Source organism: Aegilops tauschii, chromosome 5 (genome assembly GCF_002575655.3).
Source record: "Aegilops tauschii subsp. strangulata cultivar AL8/78 chromosome 5, Aet v6.0, whole genome shotgun sequence".
Classification (NCBI taxonomy): domain Eukaryota; kingdom Viridiplantae; phylum Streptophyta; class Magnoliopsida; order Poales; family Poaceae; genus Aegilops; species Aegilops tauschii.
The window spans coordinates 372,746,370-372,763,652 of record NC_053039.3 but is presented as its reverse complement, the minus strand read 5'-3'; positions in this window follow the sequence as shown (position 1 = coordinate 372,763,652).

The window sequence follows — 17,283 nt, the reverse complement described above, 5'->3', positions numbered from 1 at the left end:
CAGTTAAAATGGCCGAATCTGGACCAGTGATAGACTTCATATCTAGGGTTGTACACCCTTATGGCGTCCCCCACAGCATCATCACCGATAACGGCTCGAACTTTACAGCCGACGAGGTAAGACTTTGGTGCAGCAACATGGGCATCAAGCTCGATTATGCTTCTGTCTATCACCCGCAAACTAACGATCAAGTCGAGCGAGCAAATGGTCTTATCATGAGCGGCATCAAACCCAGATTAGTGCGGTCCTTAAAGGAATCAAACACGCACTGGGTAGAGGAGCTCGACTCTATACTATGGGGGCTGCGGACCACGCCGAATCGCACTACCGGATACACACCTTTTTTATGGTGTACGGCGCGGAGGCGGTACTGCCCTGCGACATAATTCATGACTCACCTAGAGTGCGCATGTATGAAGAGAAAGAAGCCGAGCTTGATCGGCAGGACAGTTTGGACGCCCTGGAGGAGGAGCGTGACGTGGCAAAAGCCCGTTCCGCATTCTATCAGCAACAGGCTCGAAGGTATCAAAGCAGAGAAGTACGGGCCAAAACCTATAACGTTTGTGAACTCGTTCTACGCCTACCGGAGAAGAAAAAGAACAAGCTCAAGCCCAAATGGGAAGGTCCCTTCATTATTGACCAAGTTCTAACTGGTGGAGCGTACCGTCTGCGGGATGCATCGGACAATCGACTCGAGCCAAACCCATGGAACGCAGCCAGACTCCAAAGGTTCTACGCCTAGTGTCGGACTCTATGTTCGTCTCCTTACCTCCGTCAATTTTTTACATATCCGTTATCTGTCTTTTATCTCTTTCTTTTTCCTTTTTCTTCAAGGCCTTAAAAGGCTAAATTGTGTCTTGACTACAAAATCTTGACGCGCTAACCGCGCTCATTATACCTGGGGGCTTCTTATACAGAAGCTTAATATAACTATTTTCCGGGCTCTATGCCCCACATATGTGTTATTCTTCCACATGTACCTTTTTCGCCATTATATGCATCGATATGACTTAAGTTTTGGCCAAGCTGGGTTGCCTAGCTCTTGTGTTTATGCCCTACGTTCCCGTTAATTCGGCTAGGGCATAAGGGGAGCACCTCTGCGATTGTTACTGCCGGGTCAGCCGGATGTGTACCTCAGACTGGGTGAAGCCGAAAGCTAGCGTTCTTAAGGGTATACTCGGTAGGTGAACAAAAGATGACTTTACTTATTTTAATACATGCCCCCAGATGTTTATAGCCTGCGTCTCTTTTCGCAGTTCGGACATGCACATTAGGGCATGCGTACCCAGGGAAAGGAACCCTTAACGGAACTATTCTCCCTGGAAGATGTTTCTTACTATCCATGTAATATAACATAGCTAGTTGGGTACTTGTCTGTTCAAGCACTTATGACCCCTACGTCTGGTTTCTATGCGTACCCCGGTTTTTACATAACTGAGCGGGTATTCGGATACACTCAGGACTATCGGGTCCAGAGGTCGAAGCGAAAAGGTCCGCCATGACAAATGATTTACAATCCGGCTAGGGACAATATATGTCACTTGAAGTACATAGTCACTTACACTGACTAAATTCTTCTTCTATACCATCCAACAGGCTGCCTAGCCTACAATCCTGTTGGGAATACTTTGCGGCTAATTCTACTTGGTCATACACCAAACTGACGGGGATCTCTTTCCCATCAGGCCCCACAGGTCCGACCTCGGCCATGTGGTTAGGGTCAGCCTTGGTATACCGCGTCTTCACCATGGCCCAGGCTTCCCTCGCACCTTGTCGGCAGGCTGATATCTTCCATAATTGGAAGTGCCGCCGCACTCCCTTGAGCTTCTCTACAAGCTCCCCCATGCCTCCTGGCAGGGAGACGGATGGCCACAAGGCTTGGGCAATGCCCTGCATCACCTGCCGAACTTGTTTGTGCAGTTGTGTGAGCTCTGGCAGAAGATCACCCGCAGACCCGGGCATCTCCTCCTCGGGACGACCCGTCAGCATACCTGTAGATATAACTCTGTTAGCCGGTTTCTTCACCGAACTCTTTAAAAGTTCGTTCAATCACTTACTGAAAATGCCACGTCAAAGCCTCTTATTCTCCTTTACGGAGTCAGCAAGCTGGGCCCGAACATCTTTCAGTTCCACGCCCAGCTGGATATTGGCATCTTGGAGATTATTTTTCTCCTGCCCAACCTTTTTAAGCACGCGCTCACCAGCCTTTAGCTGTCGTTGGGCATGCGGCTCATTCCCTATCACGACCTCCGGATTCACTCCGGAGTCATCTGCAGAATCTATTGTTAGATTTGCATGCATGCCGCATACTATCTGGTACCTGTCATTCTTTGCAATAGAGACAAGCCAGAGGGGGCCTTTCGGACTCCTTCAGCGCGGCAACTGCGGCCCGTAGCTGGGCTTTGCACTCTTCCAGCTCTTGAGACAATTGGGTATTCTTCTTGTAAGAACCTGCACAAATAATGATCCTTAAATCAGTTGTGTCAACTGTTTCAAGTCTCAGGGGCTACTGATACACATAATTATTATATTTCCTCACCCGTATATCCTTTACATACTGGTCCGTGGCTCTGGCAAGACCATTTTGAGCAGCTCAAATGTACGCGTCTCCTGAATTGAAGGCATCGAACGCCTCTTGGGAGAAACAAGCGTCACGAAGTACGGCCCGGTGACGCCTGTGATTCATGGCGCTCTCCACTTCGGAATTTGTAGCGGATAGCCTATTTGCATCCTCTGTAGGAGGAACATCTGGTGTTCGCCCCATGTTAGCGTCCGCCTCTATGTCCGGCTCTGGAGCCCGACTGGTGGAGGCGTGACCGGCAGCCTTTCCGGATATAGTCTGGCGAGTGTTTTTCCTACTAGGAAACATGGACGTTATTATATTTTAAAAGACGACAACCTCGGAGCGGGGTTTTGTTTCATACCTCTGCAACGGCGTCTCAGTCCTGACCGCCTTCCTTTTAAGCCTACCCGGCTTCGGTGCCCCTTGTTGGTGAGTCACTGCGGGTTCGGCATGGTGTCCCGAGGGCCTTCCCAATAAGACACCATATGTGTGCAATAGCTGAATTGCAGAAAAGGGGATCCTTCTCGGAAGTTGGGACTCCGGTTTTACTTACATGCGACACAGGGAGTAGTCCAGGATAATCGGCTATGATGGCCACCATGACATCATCGCAGCTCAATTGATAGAACGTCCTGTCAATCAGCTCCACAAATATGTCCGGATCCTCTTTGAGTCCGAGGTCGAGGGCCCGGTCAGGGTCCTCTGGTTGTGGAGGCGGGCTGTGGACCTCCCTCACAGCTTTTCGCAGCTCCTGCTATGAAATAGCAAGGTAAATATTTATGACAAAGAATGCGGGAAGGTCTGGAGTAAAAGTGATAGCTCACCCAGCTTGGAGGGTTGTACATGGAGAATCCATCTCGTGGCTTAATGCGGATGAACTCCTCTTCCTCCCCCTTATATAAATCGGACAGTATCTTCGCTAGAGCAGCGACGGAGTCCGGCCCCTTACGACCGCAGCGGGTGGCATCGTCTTCTCCATTGAAGTGCCACATAGGGTGTCCACGATATTGAAGTGGCTGCACCCCCCGCATTATACATATGGACATAACCTCGACTATTGTCAATCCTGATTTGGCCAGCGTTTGTATCCGGCCCATCAGGTAAAGGATCTCTCTGTTATCTTCCTCCTGGGGGCTCCGAGGGCGCCAGCTGCGGCGTTTCTTCAAAGGAGCGTTATTTAACTCAGGAAGGCCCATCCGAACAGGGTCCGGAAGGGGGACGTCCTCCATATAAAACCACTCCGAAGGCCAATCTTCGGACGTCTTCTTCGGAGTACCGGACATATATCCGGTCCCGGCGATGCGCCATATCTCGGCTCCGCCCACTTGATATATCGACCCCTCTTGTGTACGGGGTACGAGGCAGAACAGCCTCTTCCATAGCTCGAAATGAGCTTCGCAGCCTAGAAACAGCTCGTAAAAGGCGACATAGCCAGAGATGTGTAATATGGAGGCGGGAGTGAAATTATGCAGCTGGAGGTGATAGAACTCCAGGAGCCCGCGGAGGAACGGATGAATTGGAAATCCAAGCCCTCTTAATAAGTAAGGGACAAGGCATACCCGCTCCCCCATGGATGGGTTGGGAAAGCCCTCCGCTTGCTCCCCGCCATTATAGGTGGCGAGCCCGGCTCGAACGGGGACCATATACGCTGGAGGGAGAAATCCCTGGGTATGTAACTCTACTAACTAACTGTGCAGGACGGAACACTTCTTCCAATTGCCGGGCTTAGGGATACGGGAGTGAGAGGAGGAGCTGTGACGACCGGCCATGTTGGAATGGATTTTTTCCGGCCGCGCTCCGATGGATACTCGCTACGGGAGGATGGTGTGATCTGGATCTGAGAATCCCCGTCTCTTTAATAGACGATTTACTCGCGTGGCTAGGGTGGCAAATGTAAAAATGCCCCGGCTTCTCGCATTCGCTCGGCACGTGGAAGATAGCCATTATTAGGCTCGGAAGCCAAAGAGTGCAACATTTATGGGAAGCCGGACAATACTCAACAGGTATTCAGAATTTCGAGAAGAACCCCTCTTGCAATGTCGAAGACAATCTGCGCCCCGGACTCATCGCCATTGATGCCTGGTTCGGGGGCTACTGAGGGAGTCATGGATTAGGGGGTCCTTGGACAGCCGGACTATATCCTTTGGCCGGACTGTTGGACTATGAAGATACAAGACTCAAGACTTCGACCCGTGTCCGGATGGGACTCTCCTTGATGTGGAAGGAAAGCTTGGCAATACGGATATGTAGATCTCCTCCCTTGTAACCGAATCTGTGTAACCCTAGCCCCCTCCGGTGTCTATATAAACTGGAGGGTTTTAGTCCGTAGGACAACAACAATCATACCATAGGCTAGCTTCTAGGGTTTAGCCTCTATGATCTCGTGGTATATCAACTCTTGTAATACTCATATCATAAAGATCAATCAAGTAGGAAGTAGGGTATTACCTCCATTGAGAGGGCCCGAACCTGGCTAAACATTGTGTCCCCCGCCTCCTGTTACCATCCGCCTTAGACGCACAGTTCGGGACCCCCTACCTGAGATCCGCCGGTTTTGACACCGACAGTTGGCAGACGTTTGCCCGCGCGCGCGGCCTAGGACGGCGGTGCACCCTTCACTTTAAGTATGACGGAAACGCGACCCTCTACGTGAGGGTGTTCGGGGAGGATGGTCGCCGCGTCGGGTGCTGCCCTAAGGACAACGACGGCGGCGAGGTGCTCGGCCTTGGCGATGGTCGCGACGAGGATGAGGGTAGGCTCATCCTTGGCGCCGGCCGCGGCTCTTCTAGCTATGGCGGCTCTTCTTCCGGCGACAGCTCCAGCAGCGGCGGCTATGTCCAGCTGTCGCGCCCGTCTTGAGGGCGGCAGCAGGTCGTCTCATTGTCGTGCCCCGGTGAAGCGCGAGGAGGGGTCTGGCTGAGCCCAGGAGTGCTCCACGAGTCCACCTTCACGGACCACCGTGGGGGCGCGCGCCACTTTTGTTTCGTTCTTCCTTTTCTTCCCGCATCGTGAAAGAGACAAGTATGGGGCCTGCAGGGGCGTGCAATGAACCGTGATTTCCAAGTTGCAGTGTTATGTTTATCGTTCATGTGTCGCGTTGCAGTATTTATGTTTTGTGTGAACGTGTGGCGATAGCTTATCTCGACGTGTTTGAAGTAGTTTCAACCTCGTGAGGCACGCGATTCCCAGTGCTTGGCGACACTTCCTTAGCCCGAGAGGCGTCTAGGAACTGCAAAAAACTTGTTAGCAAACTCTTATTCTTCCGAGCCTTGGCCGTAGGCGCAGCCGGCCATGACCCAGCGCTTTGTACCGCGGTACTCGAGGGGCACAGAGTAAAGAGAGGGAGGCGTGCTAGCTTGCGAGCTCGAGCGAGGGTGCCTCGCGAAGACCAGAAAAATGCTCACGAGCGCACCTGTCCAGCCCCCTCGCGAGGCATGCGAGGGAGAGTACGGGCCAAAATAGAGAACCGAAGGAAGAAAATAGAGGAGGAAGACGATCGAACCAAGGCGACAGAAAACACCAGAATGCAAATTCCATTAAAACGGGGGCAAGCCAACTACGGAAAGCAAATGAAAAGCCGCGTCCAGCACCTAGTCTAGTCTTCTCACCACCGCGAAGCTAAGTGCTGCCACTAGGACGTGGGAGGGAGCCCCCGAGGCCCGAGGGCGGCACTCCTGAGACTCTGGGGCGTGTACAGCCCCACTCATTAGTACGTGAGAGTGTCACGGGCGGAGACCTTCACAGGCACAGGGCCTTGCTTCACAGGCTCTGGGCCTTGCTTCATGGGTAGAACTTCCGGAGGTGCTGGATGTTCCAGGCGTTTTGGATGGGGACCCCGTCCTGCGTCTCCAGGCGCACAACGCCAGGCCTGGAGATGTGGGCGACCCTAAACGGTCCCTCCCACATGGGCGAGAGCTTATGCAGCCCTTCCCTGGAGAGCACCCGCCTCAGGACGAGGTCGCCCACCTCGAGCGTCCTGAAGCGGATGCTACGGCAGTGACACTGCCGCAGCGCCTGCCGGTATCTCGCCGCCCGAAGCGTGGCTTCGCGGCGCCGTTCCTCCCCCAGCACAAGGTCCATCCCCCGCATGGCGTCCTGCTGTTTCCCATCGAACGCTAGGACCCGCGCGAAGCAATGCTTGACCTCGTGAGGGAGAATCGCTTCTGCTCCGTAGACGAGGAAGAACGGGGTCTCGCCTGTTGGCTTGGTGGCGGTGGTGCGGATGGACCATAGCACAGACCGGAGCTCGTCGTGCCAGCCCCTGCTACTGGCCTCGAGCTTCTTCTTGAAGGTCCTGGTCTTGAGTCCTCTCAGGACCTCCGCATTGGCGCGTTCGGCCGGACCATTGCTCCTGGGGTGTGCTATTGAAGCATAGCAGATCTGCGTTCCAAGGTTAGCATAATATGTTTTGAAGAGATTGGTAGTGAACTGCGAGCCGTTGTCGGTGATGATGCGATTGGGGACCCCGAATCGGCTCACGAGGCCCTATATGAACTTGACCGCAGATCCGGCCGGGATGGTGCGGACAGCTTCTACCTCCACCCATTTGGTGAACTTGTCGATGGCGACGTAGAGGTAGCGGTAACCCCCAGGCGCTCGAGGGAACGGGCCTAAGATATCCAGCCCCCAGACTATGAATGGCCACGAGAGCGGGATGGTCTGGAGGCCCTGAGCTGGCTGATGGATCTGCTTGGCGTGGAACTGGCAGGCCTCGCAGGATTTCACCAGCTCGGTTGTGTCGTTAAGCGTCGTAGGCCAGTAGAACCCGCTACAAAACGCCTTGCCGACGAGGGTTCGTGAGGACGAGTGGTGCCTGCAGTCTCCGCCATGTATGTCAGCTAGCAACTCGTTCCCCTGTTCCCTGGAGATGCATCGCAAGGAAACATCATTTGGTCGCTTCCTGTATAACTCACCGTCCTGGATGCAGTACGCCGTAGCCTGTCGGGCCACGCGCTCCGCGTCTTCCTCTTTCTCTGGTAGCGTCCCTTGCGTCAGGTATTCCATGAACTCCTTGGTCCAGCACCCATCCTGAGGCTCGAGCGCCAGGAGCAGGCGCGCTCCCGAGGTTGGGCCGTAGGCTGGAGCTACCGAGGCAGGTGGTTGGGGGAGTTCCTCCCGAGTCGGCGCCGGTCCTGAAAGCGGAGGTGCTGCCGAAGGCTTCAAGACTCGCTCCTCAAAGACGCCAGGCCCTGGGGTTGCCGCTTGGACGCCCTTTTGGCGATGTCGTCGGCCTCCTTGTTGGTGCCACCGGCCACGTGCTGCAACTCCAAACGCAAGAAATGCTTTTCCATTTTGCGTACCTCCGCAAGGTATGCCTCCATGTGCTCGCCTTCGGCTCGTATACCTTGTTGGAGAAGTTGACGAGATGCTGCGAGTCGCCCCTAATGGTGAGGCGCTTCACCCCCAGGGCCACCGCAGCCTTAAGGCCAGCTATGAGGCCTTCGTACTCCGCGATGTTGTTGGAGACCTTCTCGCCCTGCTGGGAGCAGAGCTGCACGGCCTAGTAGAGCTTGTCCTGAGTGGGCGAGATGAGCACTGCTCCAGCCCCTGCACCCTGGCGCGCGAACGCGCCGTCGAAATACATAACCCAGCCATCTGGACTTCACTTCCCGGCGAGAGGGATCGATCCTCGCCTGCTTCAAGCCCCGGGGCATCTGTCCATTCTTCCATGAAGTCAGCTAGCGCGGCTCCCTTGACGACCCTGGTTGTGCTGAACTCCAGCTGGAATGCTTGCAGCTCGATGTTCCACTCGGCGACTCTTCCGACAGCGTTGGGGCTCCTGAGTACCCTTTCCAGCGGGTAGGCCGAGACGACTTTGATTGGTTGACCTTGGAAGTAGTGCCGCAATTTGCGTGAGGCCACCAGGAGTGCGAGCAAGATCTTCTGATGCCTTGGTATCGTGCCCTTGCATCCCGCAGTACCGTGCTAACGAAATACATTGGGTGCTCGATGAGGGTGGGAGCGTCAATGGGGCCCGAGGCCTCAAGAGGTTGAGACACCTCCTGAGGCGAGGGGTCCTCATGAACTATGTCACCAATCTGGTTCTCCATAGGCCTGCATCTCCGTCTTGCTGGGCTTGGTCATCTGCGGGCGTCGCCGTGGCTCTGGTGGGGCTATCCTGGTTCTGTGCTGCCTTGTTTCTCGATGCGGTGTTACGCCGCGTACCCTTGACCTAGTGCTCTTCCCGGATAGCTACCAACGCCGCGCTTGCCGAGTAAGGCGTGGCGGCTAGGTAAAGCACTAGGGGCTCGAGGGGGCGAGGTGCTACCATCACCGGCGGGCTGGTGAAATATCTCTTGAGGTCTTGGAATGCCTGGTCAGCCTCTGGAGTCCACTCGAACGGGCCCTTCTTCTTCATCAGCTTGAAGAACCGCAAGGCACGCTCCCTTAGCTTGGAGGTGAAGTGTCCCAACGCGGTCACACGGCCCGCGAGCTTCTGCATTTCCTTCAGGGTCTGTGGTGGGTTCATGTCTTCTATCGCCTTGATTTTCTCTGGGTTGGCTTCGATCCCTCGATGCGACGCAAGGAAACCCAGCAGCTTGTCGGAAGGGACACCGAACACGCACTTCTCTGGGTTGAGCGACAAATCCACCTGGCGCAGGCTGGCGAAAGTCTCCTGCAGGTCTTGAATAAGGGTTCCTGCCTCCCGAGATTTTACCATGATGTCATCAACGCAGGCTTCAGCGTTCCATCCGAGCTGCTGGCCCAGGGCGATGTGCATCAGCCGCTGGAAGGTCACGCCCGTGTTGCGCAGCCCGAACAGAATGCAAGTGTAGCAATACACCCCGCACGGGGTCAGTAAGGCTGTTTTCTCCACATCCTCTACTGCCATCTTGATCTGGTGATAGCCTGAAAACGCATCCAGGAAGCATAGCAGGTCGCACTCGGCGGTGGAGTCAACAATCTGGTCGATGCGCGGAAGCGGGAACGGGTCTTGGGAGCAGGCCTTGTTGAGGTTGGTGAAGTCGACACACATGTGTTCCTTGCCGCCATTCTTCGGCACGACGACGGGGTTCGCCAGCCACTCAGGGTACCGAACCTCACGGATGACACCCGCTGCCTCCAACTTGCGGGTTTCCTAGACGATGAAGGTCTGCTTTTCTGTGGACTGTCACCGCGCCCTCTGTTTCACAGGGCGCACATTGGGGCACACCCTCAAGTGATGCCCGATCACCCCTCTTGGGACCCCTACCAGTCGTTTGGGCTCCCAGGCGAACACTCCCTTGTTTGCGCGCAAGAATTTCACCAACGCCTCCTCTTGATCCGGGTCGAGGTTGGCACCTATGGTGAAGGTGGCTCCTAAGGACCCATCTTCCTCGACTGGCACCTGCTTGGTTTCGGCCCGATCTTGAGTGAACAACTGCTTCTTTGCTGGCGCGGCCTCTTTAGACCCAGGGGTGGCCTCGGTGGCCGGTGGCGCTATTGCAGTGGCTTTGAGGGCAGACCTGAGCACCGCCAGAGCCTCCTTGGTGTCTCCAACTACGGTGAGGATGTCCTTACTCCCGGGCATCTTCATGAGGTTGTAGGCCGGATGGGTCGCCGCCATGAACTGAGCCAGAGCCGGGTACCCGAGGATGGCATTGTACGGGAGGCCAATACGGGCGATGTCGAAGTCGATCAGCTCCATGCGATAGTTCTCGCAGGTGCCGAAGGTCACGGGAAGACGTATCTGACTTCAGGTGGAACTTTTAATATAACTTAAGGCGGCCAGTCCCCAGGCCGACTAGTCGAACCCGGTGCCAGACAAAAAATCAAATGTAATAATACATTCATGAGTATGACACTCGTCATTCATAGATAAAGGAGGGCAGTTCCCGAGTGTGCCTCTGGGGGCCCGTTTGTCACATTTTTAAAACGGTAGCATGATACATACTGCTTTGAACTGTAAAATCTTCTCAGGAGGTTTGCGTTCTATGGTTGCTCCGACTCCTTGCCGGAATCATCCCTCTTGCGTGCTCTTGGTTTTTGTACGTCGATCAAGTAGTAGGAGTCGTTGCCTAGTGCCTTGCTGATGACGAAAGGGCCTTCCCAAGGGGCCGAGAGCTTGTGCTGGCCGGCTGTTCGCTGGATCAGCCGAAGCACAAGGTCGCCCTCTTGGAAGGATCTTGGCTTGACCTTCCGGTTGTGGTAACGGCACAAACCCTGCTGGTAGATGGCGGACCGGCTGAGTGCTAACAGCCGACCTTCTTCCAGTAGGTCGACGCCGTCCTCTCGCGCTTCCTTGGCCTCCGCCTCCGTGTACGTGGTGACCCGAGGCGAGTCGAACTCGATGTCAGTCGGGATGACAACCTCGGCACCATATACAAGGAAGAACAGAGTGAAGCCGGTTGACTTGTTTGAGGTAGTACGCAGACTCCAGAGGACAGCCGGCGGCTCATCGAGCCAGCAGCCGGCCAAGCGCTCTAGTGGTACGACCAGGCGGGGCTTGATGCCGGAGAGGATGAGGCCGTTTGCTCGCTCGACCTGGCCGTTTGACCGTGGGTGGGCAACGGACGCTAAGTCCAGTCGGATGCCTTGTGTCGCGTAGAAACGTGCCAGTGCTCCTTTGGCAAAGTTTGTGCCGTTGTCGGTGATGATGTTGTGCGGCACGCCATACCGAGTAGTGATGTCGGCAATAAATATCACGGCAGTCGGCCCGTTCAGCTTCTTGATTGGCGTCGCTTTGATCCACTTGGTAAATTTGTCCACGGCGACAAGCAGATGTGTCAAGCCGCCGCGGGCTGTCTTGAATGTGCCCACCATGTCCAGCCCCCAGACGGCAAAGGGCCAGGTGAGGGGGATGGTCTTGAGTGCGGAAGCCGGCAGGTGTTGTTTGGAACTGAAGACTTGGCATCCTTTGCAGCATTTGACTATCTCTTTGGCATCTTCCAAAGCAGTCGGCCAGAAGAAACCGTGGTGGAAGGCTTTGGCCACAAGTGATCTTGAGGCTGCGTGGTGGCCGCATTCGCCTTGGTGGATATCCTTGAGGATTGCTACACCCCTTTCTGGCTCGAGGCAGCGCTGGAAGACCCCAGTGACGCTGCGCTTGACAAGTTCTCTGTTTATTATTGCATATGCTCCGGCTTGGCGTTGCACTAGTCTTGCCGAGATCTCATCAGTCGGTAGCTCTCTGTTGACTAGGGAGTTGAGGATGGGCTGGGCCCATGATGGAGCTATGACTTCTTCTACTGTTAGTACAGCCACTGTGACTCGGGTGGGTGGGTTGGGTGGTGGAGGGTTGGAGTCGCCCACCGCTTCTTGTGTTGCTTCAATCCCCGGGCCGACTGCTGCAGTCTCCGGGCAGGGTTCTGAAGTCCCCGAGCCGGGTGCGACTACGGCAGTCCCCGGGCCGCTTGTCAAAGTCCCCGAGCCGCCTGCTGGGTTCCTCCAGTCGGATCCGGCTGCATCGGGGGCGGGTGGTACGAAGATAGAGTCTGATTCTAGAGACGGCTTGATAGATGGTTTGAGGAGGCGCTGGAGAGAGACACCGGTTGGTATAGCCTGTCGGGTGGAGCCGATTCGTGCCAGGGCATCTACTTGGTCGTTGTCGGCCCATGGCACGTGAAGGAACTTGCACCCTTCGAAGTACCCACTGATCTGCTGGACGAGGAATCGATAGCTCGCCATGTTTGCATCCTTGGCGTCCCAGTCGCCAGATGACTGCTGGACCACCAAGTCTGAGTCGCCATAACACAGGATCCGGCGTATGCCGAGCTCTTTGGCTAGCCGGAGCCCGTGTATGAGCGCCTCGTATTAAGCCACGTTGTTGGAGGCGGCAAAGTGGATTTGCAGCGTGTATCTGAGCTTGTCGCCTTTGGGAGAGGTGAAGAAGATGCCGGCTCCCAAGCCGGTGCGCATCTTGGACCCATCGAAGTGCATCCGCCAATGAGTAGAGTCGGGAGCCGACGGTAGGTACTGGGTCTCGGCCCAGTCGACGAGGAAGTCGGCCAATGCCTGGGACTTGATGGCGGTGCGGGGCTGGTAGAAGATTGTGTAAGGTGCAAGCGCAATGTCCCATTTAGCCACCCGGCCGGATGCATCCCGGCTTCCTATGATCTCGGCAAGCTGGGCGGTGCATACGACCGTGATGGGATGCTCTTGAAAGTAGGCTTCAGCTTCTTGGTGGCGAAGTACACTCCATAGCACATCTTCTGGTAGTGTGGGTAGTTTTGCTTTGAGCTGGATAGTACTTCTCTTAGATAATATACCGGCCTCTGGACTAGCTGGGCTCGGCCTTTTTCTGGGCGCTGGACCACGACGACTGTACTGACCACTCAGCTAGTTGCGGCAATGTAGAGGAGCATGGGCTCCTTCTCAGTCGGCGCCGCCAGGACAGGTGGAGTGGTCAGCATCTTCTTCAACTCATGGAAGGCTTGGTCTGCTTGGTCATTCCACTCTAAATGAGTGGATTTCTTCATGCGTCGGTACAGGGGGAGAGCCTTCTCTCCTAGTCGGCTGATAAAGCGGTTTAGGGAGGCCAGGCACCCGGTGAACTTCTGTATGTCTCGCAACTTGGTGGGAATCTCCATTCTCTCAATGGCCTTGATCTTCACAGGGTTGCACTCAATGCCGCGTTCGGAGACCAGAAATCCTAGAAGCTGGCCGGCTGGTACTCCGAACACGCATTTCTCGGGGTTGAGCTTGATCTGGAATCGGCGTAAGTTGGCAAATGTTTCTTTGAGGTCTTCCAGCAGGGTGTCGCAATTTTCTGTCTTCACCACAATATCGTCTACGTAGACGTGGGCATTTCTGCCGAGTTGCTTGAGGAGGCATTTCTGCATGCAACGCTGAAAAGTGGCACCGGCATTCCTCAAGCCGAATGTCATAGTCAGGTAACAGAAAGCTCCGAATGGTGTGATGAAGGCGGTCTTCAGGCGGTCTGCTGGGTCCAACTTAATCTGGTGGTATCCTGAGTAGGCATCCAAGAAACTCAATAGCTCGCATCCGGCTGTGGAGTCTATTACTTGATCAATCCGTGCCAGAGCAAACGGATCTTTGGGGCAGGCCTTGTTGAGGCTAGTGTAGTCTATACACATACGCCATTTGTTGTTCTTCTTCAAAACCAAGACTGGGTTGGCAAGCCACTCTGGGAAAAACACTTCCATAATAAAGCCGGCGGCAAGGAGCCTGGCTATCTCTTCTCCTACGATTCTTCTTCTCTTCGGACAGTCGGCGGAGATGCTGCTTGACCGGCTTTGCGTCCGCTCGGACGTGTAACTTGTGCTCGGCGAAATCCTTTGGAACACCCGGCATGTCCTTTGGGGACCATGCAAAGATGTCTCGATTCTCACGGAGGAAGTCGACGAGCTCGCCTTCCTATTTATTGTCCAGGTTTGCACCAATGACTGCAACCTCTACGGGTTCTCCGGGTCCAGAGGTATTTTCTTCGTCTCCTTGGCCGGCTGGAAGGAGCCCTGCGCATCATATTCCTTGGGGTTGGGGGACAAAGCCGGCTGTTTGCCGGCCATGACCACAACTCGCTCCAGCATCTTCTTCTCTCCTGCCACTACGAGGGACTCGGCCAGCCGGCTGCTGGCTGCAGCGCACTCGATGGACTTTTTGTAGTCGCCGGCTACAGTGATGATCCCCTTCGAGCTCGGCATCTTCATCTTCAGGTAGGCGTAGTGGGGCACAGCCATGAACTTGGCCAGAGCAGGTCGGCCAAGCAAGGCGTGGTAAGGGCTTTCCAGATCCACTACCTCGAACCAGATTGCTTCTCGGCGAAAGAGATCCTTGTCTCCGAAGAGAACATCCATCTTGATCTTGCCGATCGGGGAACAGGACAGGCCAGGTACGATGCCATGGAAAACGGTCCGGCTTGGCATGAGCTGCTTCGCCTTGAGGTTCAACTTCTCCATGGTGTCGCGGTACAGTATGTTGATACTGCTTCCGCCATCAATCAGAACACGGGAGAATCAGGCAGCCCGCCTCTCTGTTGCGAGGGTGACATCCAACACCAATGCGTAGGAGCCAGGGGACGGCATCACCTCTGGTTGATCGGCCCGGCTCCAATTGATAGGCCTTTCGGAGCAATGCATGAACTCGGGGCTGCTGGAGGCGACTGCGTTGACCTCTTGGTGCTGTCGGCGCCGGCTGCGCTTGTCTTCAACCTGGCTCGTGAAGACGACGTAGGCGGCGTGCTCATCAGGGAACTCATCTTGAATGGCTCCGAGTGCTGGTCGAGCAGCCGGCTGCGGGGGGCTGGAGGCGGCGGGCCGGGAGGCGGAGGCGGCACCAGCCCCTCGCCCTTGGAGATCCGGGTGAGCCAGTGGCACTTTTGGGTCGTGTGGTTGGATGGCTTTGCACCGCTGTGGAACTTGCAGGGGGCATCGAGAGTCTGCTCGTAGGAGAAGGCCGGCTGCCAAGCCGGCCTGCCGCCCTTCTTCTTGGGAGCGGGCCGCTCTTCGGGCTGCTCGTCTTCGACTGTGGCCACCTGCCGACTGGTGGAAGGCGTCATAGGGGCCTTGCGCTTGTGGTCGTTCTGGTAGGGGCGCCGATTGGAGTCGCCAGCCGGCGTCTTAGGAGCCGGAGCGAGCACCTTCCCAGAGGCGTCCACTCGGAGCTCGGTCTTCATCGAGAAGTCGGCTGTGGCGTACTTGTCTGCAATGACCAGCAGCTCGTCGAGGGTAGCCGGCTCATCGCAGAGGAGTCGGTGCTTCAGGAGGGTGCCCTCTCGGCACCCGGCGGTGAAGTATTCGATGGCCTGCACCTCGTGCACCCCCTCGCAAGTGTTGCGGAGCTCGGCCCATCGCGTGAGGTAGTCGCGGGTCGATTCGCTGGGCCCTTGGATGCATAAGGAGAACTGGCGGGGCTTGGGAGGCCGCTTGTACGTGCTGGTGAAGTTGCGGACGAAGACTTCCGTGAAGTCCAGCCAGCTGTTGACGCTGTAGGGCTTGAGGCTGTTGAGCCAGGTGCGTGTCGTGCCTTGCAGCATGAGAGGGACGTACTTCACTGCTACGCGCCTGTTGCCGTTCGCTATACTGACGGCGGTAGAGTAGTCGACGAGCCAATCTTCCGGCTTCACAGAGCCGTTGTACTTGGGCGTGTCTCTCGGGAGCGAGAACCCTTTGGGGAAGGGCTCGTCGCGGATGCGGGGGCCAAAGCATGGCGGTCCGACATCGTCTTCTTCTTCTAGCGCCAGGGATCGAGCTAGGCGGTCAATCCGGTGGCGGGCGTCGTTCTCGCCGACTCCCTCACGGCGGCCTAGTCGGCCATCGAGAATCGGATGCGTGATAGGCGGCGGGGTGGGACATCTCTCTCCACGAGGCGGGGGAGGAGGCGGATTTCCCTGGCGCTCCACCGCTCGAGGGCGGCCTTCCGCGTCGCGCTCAACGGTGATTCGAGTCCGGCTGCGGCTAGCAGCCGGCTCCTTGTCCTTCCTTGCGCGGGCGCCGCTCGCAGTCGGCGACCGGGATGTTGCGGCGCGCTCTCGGCGTGGGGCAGGACTCTCAGCGCGGGCGCCGGCTTCATGCTGTTCTGCGGCCGCATCGATCAGCTGCTGGATGCGCCTTGTCATGTAGGGGAGCTCATCAGCCCCCAACCCATTCAGCTCTTCTGCTGCCGCCTAAGCAGCTTGCAGATTTTCGAGCGGTGTGGCGTAAACGGGGCGGTCCGCCCCCAGCATGCTGGCGATGGCCGCGCCGCGCTTCTTGACGAGGCCGACTGGGCTCGGCCCGCCGTGAGGCGGCATACCAAAAGCGGCGCGGTCGACTTCGCGCTGGTGGGCCTCAGTGAGGCGTCTCATGGAGGCTATCTTCTGGCCCTCCGCGATGAGGGCGAGACGACGTGCCTCCAGGGTGTCGGCGTCGGCATCGGCCGGGATGGGGACGGACAAGTCATGCATCGCCGCCTGTCGGGCGTCGTGGGCGCTCTCGCCCGAGTCGGCGACGTGGCTGATGACCAGCACCTCAGTGATAGCGCTGCTGCCGCTGTCAGCTCGAGGGAGAGGGTCGTCGAAGACTACCACGTCGGAGGGGTAGGCGTCGAACGATGTCGTGTCGGACTCGACAAGCATCAGGTCGGTGGAGCCGACCAACTCCAAGTCTACAGCAAGCTCGCTGGAGACGTGAAGCTGGTCGAGGAGGCTGACGAGGCGGCTCTCGGGGTAGTCCGTGCCCGCGTCGGACGCGGGCTCGTCGGAGATGCGAGTCTCGCCAAAAAGATCGGCGAGGCAGCTTGCCGCGCAGGCGTCGTCGACGCCTTGCAGCGCGTCGGGGCAAGCGCCGTCGGGCGTAGCAGGCTGGCTGCGCTCGCGGGGGAGAAAAAGGGTTCCCGTCCAGAACAGGTCTCTGGACGACGGTGCACCTGGCCCCACGGTGGGCGCCAAATGTCGGGTGGTAGGTGCGACATTGCCAACGGGTGGCTTATCATTGTGGGAGCCAGTAAAACATCGCCGGTGCCTGGAAACGGGATGAGGCAAAGACATGCACGCCGGCGGATCTTACCCAGGTTCGGGGCTCTCCGTGGAGATAACACCCCTAGTCCTACTCTGCGGGGTCTCCGCATGATCACTAGATCAATACAAGTTGCTACAAGTGCTCCTTGAGCTGTTTGGATAGAGGAAGAGGAAGGGCGAGGCTAGCTCTCCTTTTCTCTCTAGGTGGTGTGTGGAATTCTATTAGATCCACCCTTTGCATGGGTGCCCTGGGGGGTTTATATAGGCCTACCCCCCAGGGGTACAACGGTAATGTGGCTGGGCTCGGGTCCCCGCCATCAGTATCTAGGCTCGCCGGCTTCTCCGC